This window comes from Artemia sp. Qi Xiang Cuo, chromosome 21, assembly GCF_049724085.1.
Source record: "Artemia sp. Qi Xiang Cuo chromosome 21, ASM4972408v1, whole genome shotgun sequence".
NCBI classification, from domain to species: Eukaryota; Metazoa; Arthropoda; class Branchiopoda; order Anostraca; family Artemiidae; genus Artemia; species Artemia sp. Qi Xiang Cuo.
This window is the reverse complement of record NC_142814.1, coordinates 50,422,521-50,440,077: the sequence shown is the minus strand read 5'-3', so window position 1 is coordinate 50,440,077 and position 17,557 is coordinate 50,422,521. Positions and strand designations below refer to the sequence as shown.

Here is a 17,557-nt window from a genome sequence, read left to right as displayed (position 1 = left end):
GGAAGCTCTGGAGGGAGGAGGTTTATGTGCTAGTTCCTCAATCCATTCATCACACGTAAACTTCACTTTCGTACCAACCGGACGTTCCAACTGAAGATATGGTGGAACTGTGTTTGATACCCATGGAATGATACCCATCGTTTTAAGACACAATTTTTTTTTATTCCCACCACATTCCATTTGGTTGATTTGTCGGAACATAAGTGTGTAATGAGTCTTGCTCTGTCCCCTACAGTTCTGTTCCAGGTATGTTGTCTCCAATACTTCGTGGCTCTTATGAATAAACCTTCAACTTTGGCATGCAGTTGACCGAGGCTTCTTTTCCTACCGCTGATTATTGTTTTTCTGGCATCACCACGGGGAGTAGTGTTTATATACACATAAATGCGGAATCCATCCTATGTTTGAAGTTATTGCTTTCTATGTTGAAATACAATCGGAAATTAAATGAAAAATTTTTTTTTTAGAAAAAACAGATTAAAAAAAAAAAATCCAAAATACATGTTAAGTTTAAACCATGTTGAGTTCAGAAAGTTTACTATGTTCATAGTACTTTTAGCCCTCTATATAGACTTGTTCTTTTAATTTTCTGACATCCTGATGGGTTTTGGCTTTCTTCTAAAAAAAAACATCATGAAAAACGCTGCCGTCGATGGACAAGAGAAAGTGGGCTTGTTCACTGTATAATCCTTTGGCAGATCAAACACCCCATACCTAGTGCAGATGACTCTTCGTAAAGGAGCAAAGTTAACGTGTTGTCCAATAATTATTCCATGTAGATATGTTGGGTCAACCAAATACGATAGCACAGCACCTTGGACTCCCACCACATTCCATTTGGCTAGTTTGTCGGAACATGCGTGTTTAATGACTCTTGCTTAACTCCCTACAATTCTTTTCCAGGTTTGTTGTCTCCAATGCTTCGTGGCTCATATGAATAATCTTTCTACTTTGGTCTGCTTTTGACCGATGTTTCTTTTCCTACCGCTCATTATGGTTTTCCTGGCATCACCACAGGGAGCAGTGTTCATATACATATAAATGCGGAATCCATCGTTATGTTTGAAGTTATTGGTTTCTATGTTCAGAGAAAAAACATCATTGTTGCCATTTTCTTAGTAAATTGCATTTTTTAATTGCGTATAGATGAAGTCAGAAAACATTATCTGTTGAGTTGTTTATATGATAAATAACTGGGCAGATTTTGTTGTATCTTAAATAACTTTTAGGTGTGTACTCAATATTAAATATAAATAAGATAGTCCACAGTCATGGAATTATAAATAGATTCAAAGAGTACATAATCATCGTATTAAAAAATTGCTTCTTTTGTTTGTTCAAGATATAATCAGTATTAGTACTTTATTAATCGTTATATGTAACAATTTAAGCTTTATTCATGTGTCTAAGATTTGAATTTTTTTCACAGTTTTTTTGCATAATTAACAGCAAATTTTTGAGACCAAATTTTATCTGAGCGATTATACCCAATCTAAATCTCCAAGGCAGGTTCATTGGTACCACAGGACTAAAGGTTCACGCCATTTGATACGGACCGCACTGTCAAACTAATACCTTGTAAATATGCCATGTTCAAAGATTTAAAGTGAGAGGATACCAAGCGTACAGCTAGGCCTAGCAAGTGTAAATCAAGCATTGCTTCAAGCAAATGAGGCCAATCTATTTACAAAATCTGTTATTTATTCAAAGTCGTAAAATTTATCAGTCGTTTATTAATCATAAATCTCTGTTGTTTATTAATTTTGAAAGCAAAATTTATCGTTATTTGGAAATGTGTTTTAATTACATAACAATGCGATAAAGAACTTAAAAAAAAGAGAAAAAAAGAATCAGAATAAAACGTTTCTCCAAATTCCGTCAGAACTCACCTAAAAAAAACTATACTAAGAAAAAATCCTTAAAATAAGAGTAATAATAAATACAACTTTAATCTTATTTGGGTTAATCACTTGCTCCTTCGTTTGGCCTATTCCTGGTTTTATCATCATACTTATCATCAGAGAATAAAAATAAAATTTATAAATAAGCATGTATTTAGCAACGGAATTATTTAACAATGCATTTGGGGTTGATACAAACCACAAACCCGTGGGGCAAGGGTTGTAAGTTATGCCCAAGGGACGTATAAAGTTTTTATGAAGAAGGTGGCCGTATAAATTTTGAAGGACCCTCATTTAAATTTAAATTGGAAGTTCCATTTCATCTTTTAAAGTGTCAAAATTTTCTGGAGAGCCAATAGCTCCCCTCAACGCCTTATTTTCCTCAAATACATCAGATCCCCTTCTGCGTCTGATCGAGATTGCCATTGTGTGCAAATTTAAAAATTTGAGATTGCCATTGTGTTCAATTTAGTCCAAAGTTTATATAACAATGCATTCAGGCTTTATACACACCCTAGAACCCTGGGGCAAGAGTTGTAAGTTATGCCCCAGGGGCATATAGGATCTTCAATGAAAAGATGGCTACATAAATTTTGAGAGGCTCATTTGAATGGAAATTGCAAATTCTATTGCACTTTTTAAGATTCAAAACTGATCCTCGGGTAAATAGTTCCCCTCCACGCCTTGTTTTCCCCAAATGCATCTGCTCTAACTTTTGGGATAGCCATTTTGTTCAAAATAATCCGAAGATTATATAACAATAGCTGCGTTCGTTTTCGTCGTTCTATGGAAATCCAATCCTCGGTTTTACAATTATGCAGTTCCTTTTCGCTGTTCTATGAAATGTTTCGCTTATCAGCCGTTCTTTGAAATGCTGTTCTTCGTTTTTAGTACCGTCGTTCTTAGAACGACGAACTGAAATCTCATACTCCGTTCAACAACTTTAGTTTTTTTTTTGAGCGCTAAGTTTTAAAATAAAAAAAACAATTTTGTTGATGGGGTCTCTCATCTAAAAATGGTAGTGAATTGTTTTTCGTATAAGTGGCACAGTTTTTAAATCTTCAGCAAGTTCTGGAAGCATTTTTGGCATAAATTGCTTACCAAACTTTCAAAAAATTCCTTAGGGGTCACTTGGAAACATCATGGGAGGAATTCCTAGATATATTAGATTACAACTAATACTAAGGAATTCCAGCTAACCCCAGGTTTCAATACCCTTAGGAATATGTTCAATTGTTCAAACATCTTAAGCTTAAAATTTAGAAAGAACACTTGGCTGATTAAGTGTTAACTGCCACAACAATGATTATTGTCCATATTATGGAGTAAAAATTATTTTCTTAACATGTGTCCTTATGTGGAGTCCACTATCTAGGATTGCACCCCTCATTTAAACTAATCTAATGTCTAAGCCCATTCACAAGCATTCAAAAGCAAGAGTGCCCATTTGCAATCTATAGAACAGTGCAACAGTCTTGGCTTTCCTGCAAAATAAAGATAACTTATTCTTTAAAGAAGATCTTATTTAAATTACTTAGTTGTTCATCTAGTACATGAAATATAGTCTAGTCTCCTATCTCTCTTAAAGTGTGCACCTAATAACTTCCAAAAGTAAGGGGCAAATATAAAGAGGGCAGCACTCCCCCTCCAAAAAATATACTTAACAATATTTTATTCCAAAACTTAAAGAAGTGGACCCTTGGCTTCTCAAAATTGACCAAAACCACTAGATAACAATTTTCCCAACAAGTGTTTTTGTGCTGTTGAAAATTCGATGGTAACTAATATTGTTAAAGCAACAAGAGAGAGAAATTCTCCAACAAATAAAAACACTGTTTGAGAGTTTAAAATGATATATTGAAAAATTAGATAAGTCAGCTAAACAGGATGCTTAGTTTATATGGTCATTGAAATTGAGCTTTAAAGTGCCTCCCTTCTTTCCCCTCCCAAAAAGAATAACAGAATTTATTTCCAAAACTTATGGGGCCTGACCCCTGGCCCTCCATGGCCCAACCCACTCCAAAAAAATTTGTTAACTAAATTTTATTCCAAAACATATGGGAGCTGATCTTTGGCCTTCAATGGCAAACCCTTCCCCCTCTAATAAAATTATAGACAAGGTACTTTTCACTATTTTTGAAAAGGAAATACAACTATATTTTTGGTTAGGAAAATAAAACTTTCAGGGATGGATCTGCAGACTTAAGTATGTCCTGGGAAGCTATTTTAAAGTACCTAATTCCATTTCTTCCCCCTCTATAGGGAACTAAGCTTTGATGCCCTTTAAAATCTTTGTTTTATAAAAGTGAAACCTTTCAAAATAAGTCTTCTGCTTAAATAGAATGCAAAAAAATTATTTTCAATTTCACAACTTTGATCATCCAAATTTTATAAGAATTCAAAGATCTGCAATTAAATTTACTGAATTGAAAAAAAACAACACATTGGTATGACTTAAAATTCTACTCAAGTAAGAGGATTTCATTTTCAAATAAAAACCAGAGAAAAAGAAACTGAAAATTAAGATATAATGTTGTTTTATCAAAATTCCAGTAGGTACAGTCCTGTCAAGTATGCAAGCTTATAAGGCATAAAAGTCAAAAGAGGGTTAACATAATACCTTAATAATACCTTTGTGGAGTGTATTTTTGGCCCTGGATTCACTACTGAAACTTTATTTTCCTAACCTAACCACTTTTCAAGATAGAAAAAATAGCTTGTATAGAATTGTATAGTCACTGGATGAATAAACAAATTTCAGTGGAGGCTTGCAACATGCAGTTTTTTTCAAATATAGTAGAGATTCTATTGATATTTTTAATGTCTTGAATAAAAATCCCAAAAAAGAGTTTTTCAATAACAATGACAAAAAAAATTGTAAAACATTGCTACATTATTTTGATAAAAATATTAAGAAAGTATTGTCAAAGGACTGAAATTCAAGCAGAAATACTTAAGTTTACTTTTGCATTTTTTTTCTAAACTGTAAAGCTGTTGGGCTAGCCTTGGGAAGAAATGGATCCCCTCTTTTTTGGTTAATTTTTGAAATGTTAAATTCTTATGCATTATTTATGAAATAAATCTTATCCATTTTCGGTTTCACAAACTCCATTCAAAATATTTGCTCGATCCTGGCCCTTATATTTGGAATAATATGTCTTATGTTTCAATGTGAACAGGAACATTTCAATCTGAAGAGACCCGATTAAAATCCCATAACTCATGCTACTTAACTTAGGCTACTTAAGGCAATGTGCATCCGGCAATACGCTGTAATGTTACCCAAAATGAAGATCAAATAAGCAATAATATGAACTCTGGAAATTCAGTTATTTCTCTCTATACAAAAGGGAATTTCAAGTTATCATTCAAATTCTAAAGCTAGTCTCTTGTGTCAATGCTATCAAGATGGCTTTACTCTGAACTTGTCTAGAAACTAATAATGACATGTCCTTTTCAGAACCAAAATAAGAGCCAGACATTGGACTGAGCCAATGTGCAGAAGTTATACCGAATGAAATAAAAAAATTAAAGTATCATTCCGAAAATGCTGATTTTAAACTGTAAAAAGTGTCCTTAAGCGGTTTGGTTTTACTGTACCAAAACTCCTATAAAATTTTGTGTTTTCAGCAAACTGCTAGTTTTCTATAAACCTGCAAACATAGAGGAACATAATTTGTTGGTTGACTTTTACTAGTTTTATTGATCTATTTTATCATAATAATATTATGCAATATCAATATTATGCATTATGCAATATCGATATTGCATAGAATAGAATAGAATTTATTGACACAAAAGCCCAAAGGGCCGTGGTCACAAAAACAAAGACACTTTCATACAAGCATAAATTGACACACAACTATAATCTAAGCTAGTGAAATATCGCTCTAATCCCTAATCTTAAAAAAAAAACCTTTCTCTATATTCAATACCCATCGTCAGGAACCTTCCGAATTTCTTTATACCTCCCATATCTTTCCTTGCTAATAAATGTATTATCTCATCTCTCTTCCAAGCCTTAACCCCAAACAATTCTTTCCTTAAATATTTTAATTCACTACACTTCCCCACAAAATGAACCAAATCTTCCTCTTTCCCGCACATGGTATAGAAGTAATTCTAGTAGAGAAAGGAATCGGTGTGATGCTTCTTTTTCTCGAGCCTGCCGAATAATAGAGTCTTTTTCAATTGATCTTGTAAGATCTAGTGGAACGCACTATCGGTTTTTATTTTTGTTCTCTAATCTCTTTTATTTCATCTAGGCGCTTTAACGTTTCCGCCATGGTTTGCCTGCGACGACTTTCTTCTGATGGAGGTGTTAAGGGGCTACTAGATGTGCTAGGAATGTTAGTTAGGACAAAAGCTGATTTATTGGTATCAGCTGACTCGTCAGTTCGAAGGACATCAACTACTTCTCGTAGAGCGTTTCGCTTTCTCTTTCAATACTTTTGTTTATAGCAGTATCAATGATGTTATTCAGAATAATGGATGGGTCATTGCATATAACCCCCACAGCTTCATCATAAAACTGTGGTTTGTTCATAGGAGCAGCCCCTGTTTTTTTGGTATTGTTCAAGAATGCTTTCGCATTCTTTTTTAAATTTGTTCCATTTAATTTTAAATTTATCTGCAGCAGCTGAACCTGGGCTATATCCAGCTCCCAATAACTTTTCAGCAATCTGCTTATACTGTGTTTCTTTCCTAGTATTTTTTGACTGTATTACTTCTCTGGAATTTTCAATAGCGTTGATTAGAATTATTGCAGCTTCATCCTCATATTGAATGAACTCCCCCTTGTTCTTTTTGGAAATGCACCTCCAAACTTCTTCCCTCATGCTGGGAGCTGAAAAGAAATAAAAATAGTTTATCATTCGTTTAAATGCAGCAATAAGCAAGATTAGATAGAGAAGAGAAAACAAGGCAACCAAGTGCTGTGTGTATTGCCACCATTGTAGGTTGTTATATTCTTAGCAAATCAATCAGAAAGTAGTACTATAACACATGCCAAAATTTTCATATATATTTTACATGATTTAAGCTATTAAAGTAAATAAGTATTTCTTGCTTAGCAAAACTAACTTTAACAATGCTTCTTAATTTCTTTGCAGATAAAAGCTCAACGGCTATAGTGTTTCCATCAGAGGCAACGCTTTAGCGTTGCCCATAGTAAAGGCCATAAGGCTCCAATGTTTTATTATTTATATATTATTTTTTCCCAGAGGTACTTCAAATGGAAGAAGTGGTCGTCTAAACGTCGGAAACGGCTCATTTGATTGTAAATCGGAAGTTCTAGAGTCTTTTTTAAGAGTCAAAATCGATCAAAGGGCAAGTAGATCCCCCCACACCCTGTGTTCCAAAATGCATCCGATTCAGATCACATAACAAAACTTGGGGGCAACACAAATCCCTAGAGCCTGGGGGAGATTTTTGTAAGTACATAACCCAGGGTTATATAAGTTTTTTTTTATGGAAGAAGTGGTTGTGTAAAATGGGGAGAGGCTTAAATGATTAAAAATTTTGAGTTCTAGTTTCCTTTTTAAGAGTCAAAGTGCTTGGAAGGCAACTAGCCCCCTCCCACCCTCTTTTACCGAAATACATCCAATCGAACTTTTGAGTTAGCCATTTCGTTCAAAATAGACTAAACATCATATATTAAAAACTATTGGGGTTTACACAACCCCCAGAACCCGGGAAAAGTGTTTTAAGTTATGCATCGGGGTTCAAAGTGGACCAAAGATCATATAACTAAAACTCCAAGGTTTACAGAACCTAGGGAAGTGTTTTATTTTATGCTTAAGGAACATATAAGGTTTTCATGAAAGGGCTGGTTGTATAAACTTCAAAGAAAGCTTGTTTGATTGAAAATCGGATGTTCTAATGCCCCCCAGAGCCCGATGTCAAGTGTTGTAAGATTTACCCAAGGGACATATAATGTTTCAATGGAATTGCTGGTCTTTTAAAGTTGGCATGAAACTCACCTGATTAAAAATTGAAAGTTCTAGCTCCATTTTAAAATCCCCATTTTGCTGAATGGGCTAAATATAGCTTATAGGCCAATATGTAAGTTTGCTAGTTTTGAAGGATTGCCCTTATTCTTTGTTTTGTCTTAATGAACAGTTGTCTCATAATAGGCTAACCAATAAAGCCAAAAAATGATGAGTAGCCTAGGACTAGACTAAGTTATACCCTTAGTTATTGAAAGGGAATGAGATAGATGTAATTATAGCAACCTATAGGCCAGTATAGGCCTACTAGCTTATAGTATGAAACAATTGAAGACAAAATTAAATATTGTGTTCCTCTTATTTGGCTATATGATAGTGTTAACTTAACAAGAGACCATACAAAAGCTTTCACATTTAAAATTATTAACTTCTTCAGTAGAATAATCGAACATTTGAATAATCCTGATTTGACTAGACAACCTTTGTTAAACGTTTTTAGGACGAAACTGAGGACAGACGAGCACAAGCACTAAAATTGTTTGTACCATAAAATTATGTAAGTTGGACGTCTGTATTACATACCTCTTGTCTGTGGTAACGTCGTTCTTAGAACGACGAACTGAAACCTCATACTCTGTTCAACAACTTTAGTTTTACTTTTGAGCGCTAAGTTTTAAAATAAAAAACATGACAGAAAACAAGTTTATTGATTTATTTAATTTCGTAGATTTTGTTGATTGGGTCTTTCATCTAAAAAATGGTATTGAATTGTTTTTCGTATATGTGGCACAGTTTTTAAATCTTCAGCAAGTTCTGGAAGCATTTTTGGCATAAATTGCTTACCAAACTTTCAAAAAATTCCTTAGGGGTCATTTGGAAACATCATGGGAATAATTTCTGAATGTACCTAAAAACCGTAACTTTACCCCTCCCATAAGTCCTTCAACACAAAATGAGTGGCCCTAGAAGAGGTGATTTTCCTCTAACATAAGGAGAAATCCCGAAAATTGGAAGCTCAGAAGGTTCTAGAAGCAACGTACTATCGGACAGTAGGTATATAAGGTACACGATTTTAGTGCAAAAACAATAGCATATTTATTTTTGTAAATAATCTCGTAAATTTGAGAAAATATTATCCCAATTTTTTTCTGTAAAATTTGATAAACTTAACAAAAGCGGGGCCCTGAATTTGCGTAACCTACATTATAGAAGTATGTCTAGTATTAATAAATACATATAAATTTTATTTAGTATATAACTTAATTTTTACAAAACAAAATATATCAAACATAACATGAGTCGTAGAATACAAATATTTAGCCCTCTTGAATTGAATTCCTGAAGTGATGTGGTTTAAATAGTGGTCCAATATGTGCATAGGTGATTTGTCCGATCTACTTGTTTTGTAGACTTGATACGATTCCATTTCTTTTTCTCATACAATTGTCGCTTTGTTATGCTTTCAATTTTTCTAGAGTTGAACGACATTGTCTTAAATGCTAGGGATATATCTTTGTCTTGAACGCTTAAATCCTGCAACTGTTTGTAAATATTTCAAATTTCTCCAAACCGAAAGTTCTTGGTCCTTCCATACTTTTTCCAGTTGTGAACAGTCGGAAACCGGATTCTTTTTCACCACTATGTAACCATTATGGAACCATTATGTAATTATGGAACAATCGATGTCCGAAGATGATCTCTCTATTTTCTGGTCGCTTTTCACTTTTGAATTGAAAACAACTGGATATTAAATCCCACATCAATTGTGAACATCTCCGATTTTTCATTCTTCTAACAATCAACTTCTTAACATTATACAAACGTAGACCAAATTGAGATGGTTCTTCTCCAATTAGGATTTTATCCCAATATTACTCCTAGAGACCCGGATTTTACTGCATTACACATATAATTTAATGTATCGTCTTCTACCTCAGAAGGAACGTATCCATCACTATAGACATAATTCAGGTCGTCCAGTTCCTCGGCAGAAACAAAATTAATAATTTTTACAGTGTAGGATTCATCCACAAGTATATTATCGCATTTCAAATCTTTGTAGGCAATGCTAACATCTTCAATATTCAAGAATGTACTGACTAATTTTTAGAAAACTGAGGCAACTTTGGATTCATCTTGACCTCCATATTCTTCAATACATTCACGGAGCGTCATTGATGTCTCGTCTTATTCCGTTACTATCCAACATCCCTCTCTCTCGCCATAATAGTCAAGCATTTTCAGACATCCGTTGATATCCCTGACATTGTCTAAGAAATAAATTTCATCGGGCACAATTTCGCCCTTCTTTAGCTTTCTGAGGTAAGGAGATTTATCTGTGATAAAATTTTGCAGCTACTTTCTTATAGTTGCGTAGTCTTTTTGCAACAAAATCCTTTTCTTGGGCCCCTTCACCTTAAAGTTTGTTTTATTTATTTATTTATTCATTACCCGTCAAAAAAAGGTACAAAAGACGGAGTATCACTAAAAGAGAAAAAAAAGAAACACACACAAAAAATAAATTACAACACATTACACATAATCGAACAAATTACAAAGACGAGAAACAAAAACTCAATTATACACTGCACTGCAGGTATGTAAGAAATTTTACATTTTAAACTCCCAAGTACTGAAGAAACATAAGCAATATGATTGATACCTTCAATTCAACTAACCTAACCTACGGCAAAATACTTGATAACATCAATTCATAATCAACGGACTCAATCAACTAGTCTAAATATGATACGAGACGGTAAAAAGACTAAATATGAGTTATGCAAATAAAATTAAATGGACGGGGATTTACTGCCTTAGCAAACGGTACCAAGGGTGGGAAGAGACTTTCTCGTTGTACCGTTTAATTTGTTCAATTATAGCTACCGTTGGGTCCGCAATTTTAAATTTTTTAACAAGGTGTGAATGTCTTGTCCACGGCGGGAGCCGCAACAAGAACTTCCCATACTTAAAAAAACGTGGATCTGAGCTTTCTTTTCTCTGGCTCGGGAAAAATTCTCCAAAACGGGCTTATATACAGGAAATGGGGAAGGGATACTGCGTTATAAAGTCGAGCCAGAAATAAACGGTTGAAACGGATTTTAGATGAGACTACTCTACTATAAGTAAAAGCCAGGCGTTTACGGAGATGATCAATAAGAAGGGAGCGGGTGGTTTTCAGATCCTTTCCAATTGGTAAACCAAGGTAAATAATTTTCGAGACAGGTGCTACAGACAGTTCTCCCAGCCTAAGAGACGAGACCTCTTCTTGGCGCCAGTTGAACAGAAGAATATCCTACTTCTGCGGGCTAAATTCAAGGCCAATATGACTGTAATTTGATTGTAGTGTGGAGAAGGTGGTCTCTGTACCTGCGACTGTGCGGCTGTGGTTCAGAATGTCATCAGCGTAAGCTATCATTGTAACGTCTATGCCACGAGCTATGCATGTTGTCTCGATAGTAGACTGTGGTTCAATAATACAATTATTAAAGGCACAAGGAGATGTGACTGATCCTTGTCGAGCACCCTTTTTTACTGGGACCACAGGATTTCCTCGATAGGACAGCATCACTCTGGTGCATATTCAGTGAGGGATCGACCATGGCCAGGAAGTAGGAGTTCAGCCTGTAGGTGGTCGTACATATCTTTAATGGGTAGTAGGATGTCCTTCTGTACACCTCTCTTTCCCATATCCAGAATGATTTGGTCATGGAGAAGTGAGTCGTAGGCACGGCAGACGTCATGTAGACCTATAACAATGGACTCTTTTGATTCATCAGCGTCAATCAAGACTGAAGCCAAAGCAGAAATCGCGTGGCCACAACCAAGACCCCTCTGGAACCCAAACTGGGAAGGGGGAGTCCAGCATTTTCCCCTGTTTTCATCAATGACAGAAAGTTCGAAAACTTTACCAAGCGTTGGTGCCACTGTGATTCGTCTAAACGAAGCACATTTTGAAGTACTTTTTCCTTTCTTCAGGGCTGGCCTAATTGACCCAGTACTGAATGCCGATGGTACGAGTCCAGTAGTGAAGATCATCTGAAAGAGAAGAGTTAGGTACCCCATGAAAGTTGGGCTGCAATGGCTAAGGTGAAGGGCGGATACACGGTCAATGCCAGCCGACTTCTTCTTTTTCAACCGACTGACCGCGGAAACAACCTGTGATTGGGTAACTATGAAATCTGTATCTGGAATTGATGAGAGGAGGGATGAAAGCTTTTCTTGAACAGAAATGTTAAGATAATGTTTTGGGGCTGAAAACTCATCAAGGTAATAGTTTATCCATGTTCAAGATGGGATATCTGACTCGGGACCTGCTGACTCCTTCTTATCAAACATTTTCCGTAACAGATTAGGATTTTTAATTACTTTTTCAGAAAGTTCAGATTTCAACTGCACACGGTGACGAGCAAGTTCCTTCCCAAACCTACGCTTAGATGCAACTCTAATCTCTTTAACTACTCCTGAGTGTGGTCTACCACATTCTTTCCATATCCCGTACCAGAAGGTAGCTCGGTCGCATGCTAATTGTAAGAAAGGGTTAGAAGACCATCCTTTTTCTTGAGTATTTTATCTGGCAAGAGACTTGAATGCTTCTTGAGATTCGACAGACAGAAGAGCATAGGTCAGTTTGGAGTAATAAATATTAAGACTTAGACATAAGTTTCTTTCACCACGATGAGAGAGTGTCATAAGTAGGTCAAACGGTACGCGAATTTTTAACAGAAAAAGATCACAAGAATCTTGAAATTGTCTTTATCAATTTTACGCCAGACCGGAACCTGATGCCACCTCTCAGTGAATATCGACGAATTATTCATAGCGGAAAACGAGGCAGGCCTACTGATGATACACTGAACTGGGAAATGATCCGAAGTAAAACTATTTAGAAGGACAAGAACCTCACGTACTGGCAAAGAACTATAGCTAACAATATGGTCTAGATTGGACGTAGAGCCAGATTGGTGGATATACGAAAAGTTCTGGTCCTTCCGGTGAATAGTAAAACGGTTCTCAAGTATCCCTATTAGAACGCAAGAACGACTACTTTGGGCACTAATATCAACTTCTAAATTACAGTTAAAGTCGCCCATTATTATGTACTCAACAGACCCTCTCTCAGGTTTCTTAAGGCAATGGATTAATTTGGCAGCACTTGAAGCAAATATGCTATCAGATTTGGCATGACGTGAAACATTGGTAAGATAAGCGATACTAACTAGCAGGTAATCTAGTCTAGTTGCAAGAAAATTGTCACTGTTCTCGTATACTTCGCACGCGAGACGATTGCTAACCAACGTGGCAATACCGCCAGACGGACGGCCCCGCGGAGATGAACGTTTTGCAGGCACGGAGAACACAGAGTAAGACGACAAGAGATTTAGCAGGTTTAGGCCTGCTTCTGTGGTGGAAAATTATTGCAGGCATATCACATTATGATTATTCAAAAACTGGTCAACCACATGAGACCGCTCAGAAAGATTTCTGTTTATATTCCAAGAAATTAGTGAAGTGTTAGAGATTTCGTTATTCATCATGTTAATGCGTTTCCTTTTGCTGGTTTTTCGGACACTTTATGCTATAGCAGGTATGACCCGCTTTCTTGCAGGAAACGCAAAACATAGCACGAGTACACTTTTCTGCATCGTTCTTTTTGGAGACATGGTCAGACGCGCCACATCTGGAGCAGACAGGGATATTGGAGCACTCGGCAGCTAGGTGACCTTGGTTGTGGCATGAGTAGCAACGACGGGGTAACAAAAGGAATTCTTCAGTGGATAGTTTTTCGTAATAGATCTTCACAGAGTCCTTAAGAAATTTATCCAAATCCGATCGACAGCTGAAAAATACTTTGAACGTACGGGAACTGCCAAGCTGTTCAGACTTCGTAGCTCTGGGGATCAGCGCAGTTAGCTCATCCGCCAATACGTCAGAAGAGACTTGTTTCACTACACCAATATAGTTAGGGCTCTTTAATGCAGCAGAGATCTGCGGCTGGTTGGTCTTGATTGACTCAACAATGGTTTCAGCTGTGTTTTTCGAGCGAACTACTAGTTTCCAGTCCGATTTGACTCTCCGTAATTCAGATATGTCACTAGTATCCGCACAAACCGAATCTATGAATATCTTTCTAGCACGCGGGGTATCAAGCGAATTGGGCATATTTTTCAGAACGATTAAATAAAGAGGTTTTTCAGGCTGGTTTGAAGCGCTAGGCTAGTCAATAGGTTTGTTGGGATTAATAGAAAGATGCTCCGTAATAATTCGAGACAATTAATTCACCTTAATAGCTACGGTCGCTAAAGCAGCTTCACTTGGATCTGAGACTCAAAAGGGAAAATCTATAACAAACTTCGGCAATTCGGTCTTCTTGGCTTGAGCTTGATCAATCCATCTGGAAATGTCCGAAAAATTCTCTTCATCCTTTGCGTGAATTTTACAGCATGCTGTAAACTGTATTAGTTTATAGCAATTATTTGGCTTTAAGAATTTCTTCTGCTGTGAAAAATCGGACGCCTGCATCAATTGTTCCTTCTAGTTTTTGTCTATTTTCAGTACTACGGCTCACAAAGTTCAACACAGCATTCAAGAATAATTTGTCCTCCATGTCCGTCGACATCCAAAAAACAACGTGGTACTGTCGACACACTATTTCTTGTAATTTAAATGAATATTCACTTTCAGCTTAGAAGTTCAGAAGTCGCCAAGTTTGTGACCTTTGGGTTTGAACTTGACAATCAACCCAGCTATCACCCCAAAAGACAATGGAAGCGTCAGCCCCCATTACCTTATCCCCGCAGTTTAAGGGAGACTCTCCCGGCAGGTACAACGGCACTTGCCACGGGTTTACTGCCCCTCTTCTGCTTGTCAATTATGGTTACAAAAAAATCGAAATCAGCACAAATCTATTTTTGTAAAGTATAAATAAATGTCCATAAACTAGAGCAGTAGATTACAACATTTTTAATCCGTATAAAATGTTATGAAAGAATGGTCAAACAATTAACTCCGGTCACTGAATAAATTTAGAATCCTACCAAGTTTCAAGTTGATAAAATCCAAAATAGGTGTTATCACATTCAAGGCTAAATGAAGACTTTTTTTTTTTTTTTTTTTTTTTATTCTTCTTTTTAAAATTTTTGTGAAATATCGAAGGCTGTAAGAGCATTCCAATTTTCTCGAACTCTTTTGGCCACCCAGTGAAGGGCTCCTCCTACCAATCCTCTTATTAGTCTTCTCTCTTCCGCTTCCGTTTCCTTCTTCCGATTCCTTTATTTCTTTTCTTTTTCACGACGTTATTCTTTCCGAAAATTTGAACTGGTCGCCATATTAACCCCCCCTGTTATCGATCTTGATTGTTGTTGTTGAACCATGCTTTCCTGGAGGTGTATCCTCTGTATCCTCACCATCGATAGCTACAATGTTGTCAAGTATACCCTCATCTTGGATTTTAACCACCATGTTTAATTCTGACTTGTTGTTGATTCTGACTTCGTTGATTCTGATTGAGTTGATTGATTCTGATTGAGTTGTTAATTCTGACTTCAGGAAGACTGGCCAAAATTTTGGACATTCAGCAGTGTTATCCGTTAAATATATTATCCGTTAGCAACTGTATCCGTTAAAATATATTTGTCTTAAAACCGACTGAAAGTACCACCCCCCCCCACAGAAAATTCCCCCCTCCCCTATGGAAAATAGCCCCTCCCCTCGCGGAAAATAGACTCTTGTAGGGCATGGATAAAAGTGACCAAACCAAAATTAACTTTGAATTGTAGCTTTTTTATTTAGTATATCCTAATACCCCTGCGGAAAATGTCCCCTCCCCCACAGAAAATACCCCCCCCCCACCCGTGGAAAATAGAATCTTTTAGGGCATGGATAAAAGTGACGAAGTAAAAATTAAAAGTAATGTGAAGCAAAATAAATTAAAACTCCTGCAACTGTTTGTAAATTTTTCAAATTTGTCCAAACCGAAAGTTCTTGCTCCTTCCATACTTTTTCCAGTTGTGAACAGTCGGAAACCGGATTCTTTTTCTGGAACCATTATGTAATTATGGAAAAATGGATGTCGGAAGATGATCTCTCTAATTTCTGGTCGCTTTTCACTTTTCAATTGTAAACAACTGGATATTAAATCCCACACCAATTGTGAACATCTCAGATTTTTCATTCTTCTAACAATCGACTTCTTAACATTGTAGGAACGTAGACCAAATTGAGTTGGTTTTTCTCCAATTAGGATTGATCCCAATATTACTCCTAGAGACCAGGATGTGACTGCATTAAACATATAATTTAATATATCGTCTTCTACCTCAGAAGGAACGTATCCATCACTATAGACATAATTCAGGTCGTCCATTGGGGCTCAGCAATTAGGGTTAACGAAAAAAATTTCTGAGTAGTATATAGGTTTGTTTGAAATACGATATGGTCAATCAGATCAAGAATTTAGAATTAAAGAATAAAAAAGAGCAAATTTTCTGTAATAAACAAACAAGAAAAGCACTTACATGGATCCATCTAAGGATAAGTAATTGATTTGTATTCACAACTTTAGCTATTCCCTCTTCTTCTAGACTCTCACACAAATCGCTTGTCCCAATTATTTAGGTCGTCCATTGAAATAATTCAGGTCGTCCATTGGGGCTCTGCAATCGGGGTTAACGGAAAAATTTTCTGAGTAGTATATAGGTTTGTTTGAAATACGATATGGTTAATCAGATTAAGAATTTAGAATTAAAGAATAAAAAAGAGCAAATTTTCTGTAATAAACAAACAAGAAAAGCACTCACATGGATCCATCCAAGGATAAGTAATTGATTTGTATTCACAACTTTAGCTATTCCCTCTTCTTCTAGACTCTCACACAAATCGCTTGTCCCAATTATTTAGGTCGTCCATTGAAATAATTCAGGTCGTCCATTGGGGCTCTGCAATTGGGGTTAACGAAAAAATTTTCTGAGTAGTATATAGGTTTGTTTGAAATACGATGTGGTCAATCAGATCAAGAAATTAGAATTAAAGAATAAAAAAGTGCAAATTCTCTGTAATAAACGAACAAGAAAAGCACTTACATGGATCCAACCAAGGATAAGTAATTGATTTGTATTCACAACTTTAGCTATCCCCTCTTCTTCTAGACTCTCACACAAATCTCTTGTCCCAATTATTCAGGTCGTCCATTGAAATAATTCAGGTCGTCCATTGGGGCTCAGCAATTGTGGTTAACGAAAAAATTTTCTGAGTAGTATATAGGTTTGTCTGAAATACGATATGGTCAATCAGATCAAGAATTTAGAATTAAAGAATAAAAAAGAGCAAATTTTCTGTAATAAACAAACAAGAAAAGCACTTACATGAATCCATCCAAGGATAAGTAATTGATTTGTATTCACAACTTTAGCTATTCCCTCTTCTTCTAAACTCTCACACAATTCGCTTGTCCCAATTATTTAGGTCGTCCATTGAAATAATTCAGGTCGTCCATTGGGGCTCAGCAATTGGGGTTAACGAAAAAAATTTTCTGAGTAGTATATAGGTTTGTTTGAAATACGATGTGGTCAATCAGATCAAGAATTTAGAATTAAAGAATAAAAAAGAGCAAATTTTCTGTAATAAACAAACAAAATAAGCACTTACATGGATCCATCCATGGATAAGTAATTGATTTTTATTCACAACTTTAGCTATTCCCTCTTCTTC

The 17,557-nt window shown here is 36.0% G+C and overlaps 1 long non-coding RNA gene across 1 annotated transcript in view; it reads left to right on the top strand.

Annotated features, from left to right (window-relative positions):
• The window catches only part of LOC148939678 (uncharacterized), a 78,450-nt gene extending 76,790 nt beyond the window's left edge, over nt 1–1,660 (top strand). Inside the window, exon 4 of the long non-coding RNA XR_016143515.1 lies at nt 904–1,660. This is a non-coding gene — a long non-coding RNA (uncharacterized LOC148939678). The remainder of the gene's footprint in view (nt 1–903) is intronic.
• The last annotated feature ends 15,897 nt before the right edge of the window (nt 1,661–17,557 follow it).